Source organism: Tenrec ecaudatus, chromosome 4, assembly GCF_050624435.1.
Source record: "Tenrec ecaudatus isolate mTenEca1 chromosome 4, mTenEca1.hap1, whole genome shotgun sequence".
NCBI classification, from domain to species: Eukaryota; Metazoa; Chordata; class Mammalia; order Afrosoricida; family Tenrecidae; genus Tenrec; species Tenrec ecaudatus.
The window spans coordinates 27,456,936-27,459,580 of record NC_134533.1 but is presented as its reverse complement, the minus strand read 5'-3'; positions in this window follow the sequence as shown (position 1 = coordinate 27,459,580).

Genomic DNA, 2,645 nt, shown 5'->3' with positions numbered 1-2,645 from the left:
CTGTCAAGGATTCTGTCTTGCTTGGATCCACGAGCACTGTTGACAGAAGCAAGAGTCAAGAGATAAAAGGATGCATTGCATTAGGTAAATCTGGTGCACAAGACCTCTTTAAAAGCATTCAAAAGCAAAGATGTTACTTTGAGAACTAAGGTGTGCTTGACCCAACCTATGGTATTTTTAGTTGCTTCTTATGCAGTTTTTTAAAAGTAACATAATAATTTACATTTTGTGTGCTTTCTTGTGGTAAATGTACATGAATACGTAGCAAGACATTTGCCATCTCAACTTTTTTTACATGTGCACTTAAGTGGCATGAATGAGCTCACCTGGCTGCTCAGCATCGCCATTCTCCAATCCCCACAGTTTTCACCACTATGAACAGAAGGACCTCTCACTCGGGGTGCAAAATGGAGTGGAGTGGGGCAAGAGAAAACACATGGCCTCAGTCATGATTAAAGTGGTCTAGAGAAGACAGGATCAACAAGTCTGTGATTGGCACATGCTCTTAACATGATCAATGGCTGGTTTCATGGGTACCAAGATAAATCTCTTGTCCAGAGGGAAGAAAAGAAAACATTATTCTGTACTTTCTGTAATCTTGTTAAACACAGAAAGGTTTTCCATTCTATCGCTCAACAAAAAAATGTTTCAAATGCAAATATTCCTGAAAGGGCTGATTGCATAAAGAAGAGAGGAGGGGAGTGAGGAAGGTGGGAGAGCTCCTAGGTGAGAAAGACAAAGGCACCAAGTGTGGGGAAGAAACCAGATGATGCCCAGCTGTCAGAAAGAATAGCATCAGGGATCTTAAAGGTGTCTTCAAACAAACAGCCCTCTTTGTGCCCTGTCAGCTAAGTCCATGCAGAAGAAGCACTCCAGCCTGTGGGGTGCAAGGACTGTAAATAATAAGACTCAAATCCAAAAAGGAGAATTGTATCAGAGCTTCCGTTGTGAACACCTCGCTCGCTGAAGGCTGCAGATAACTGTGAAAACCTACAACCCATCTGCAGGGCCCACACGTGGATTACGTCTGTTGCATCAACAATAGTTTAAGAACCCAAATCAAGCACCTTGGCATGCCAAAACCCTCATCTTTTCAAAGATTTTTTTAATCTCTATGATTTATTCCTGTTTGCTTGTTTTCATGGGAAAAAACACTTGCACTGCTTCTGAAATTACATTGTTCTAAAACAATAAAGCACCTTCCTACACAAAGGGAAAATTAATAAGCAGGCTTTCATGTAAGTTGATTTCCTATTTTTCCTTTGGCATTTCAACGTTTCTATTGCGTTCATAAAAATAATGTAGAGAGCCCTCCAAAGGATAATTAAATAAATTACTTTAGTTTTTACCCAGTGACTATGTAGCCTACAAAATAATTTCTCCTTAGTACCTTGTGAATTACACTGGTCTGTTTGCCATGCATGTGGGGTGCTACTGATGGTCTCCCTTGCAAATCTTAAACTATAAAGCATCCTCTCAGTACAGGATGATCTATTTGATACAGGCTCAATTAAACCTGGATTTGTTTTAAATGAGCTAGGGGCACTTCAGGCAATTGATCATTTGGTTTTGTTACACTTCAGCAAGTGGCTTTTGCTCTTGGCAACAGTACCAGAATGCATCAGCCATGGATAGCGCCTGGCTCCCGTCTTTGGCTGTATGTATTTACAGCTTTCTTAAGCCTCCACAGTTCCTAGAAATTAATATATAACCTCAATGATAAGCAATACTGGCTGTGAAGTCAAGAGTGTACCTAACATCTTTAAAAATTTTTATTGTTGTTGAGAATATACTGTATAGACTCGTGTATAAGCCGAGTTTTTCAGCACATTTTTAATGCAGTTTTTGTGGTAAAATTAGGTGCCGTGGCTTATATTCGGGTCCACTTATACTCGAGTATATATATGGTACATAGGAAAACATCCACCAATTCAACATGTAGCATATCTAAATATTTCTACATGTACTGTTTAGTGACATTGCTTGCATTTTTTGAGGTGGACACCCAATCTCACCCTCCTTTTCTGAGTGGATCCTCGCCCATTAACATAAATTCACTGCTCCTGGGATTTCCTGTCTAATCTCTTGAGTGGCTGTGGTCAATTTGATGCCAGACTATTAGCTCCTGAAAGAGCACAGTCCTCAAGGTAGGCCTCCTATACTAGCTACACTTAATTAATGCTTAGTTTTAAGAAGATGCCAGGGAATATGATTGGTTGAAGGATTAAAGATTATCTCAGGGTAATCACTGCAGGGGTTAATTCAAGCTTCATGACTCTAGAAGTCTGGAGTTCATCAGAATTTGATATTTTATTCTGAATGTTCTCCCATTTGGTCAGCATTCTTCTGCTGTCTAGTTGATCAAAATGCCCAGTGATGGCATTTTGACGCCAGGCACCATGGTCTCATGAGAAAGGAAGCAATCATTCATAGAGGCAGTTAGCCACACATGCCATATCCTTCTTCTGCTCCTGACTCTTTTCCCTTGCTGTTTCAGGTGAATGGATACCAATAGCTGTGGTTTGAATGGCAGTTTCCAAGCCTTTAAGACTCCAGGAATTACGTCACAAAAGAAGCAGGAGAACAGAAATGCTAAGCTTGTGATTTGGCCAGTTAACTTGGATGGCCCATGAATCCATGATCCT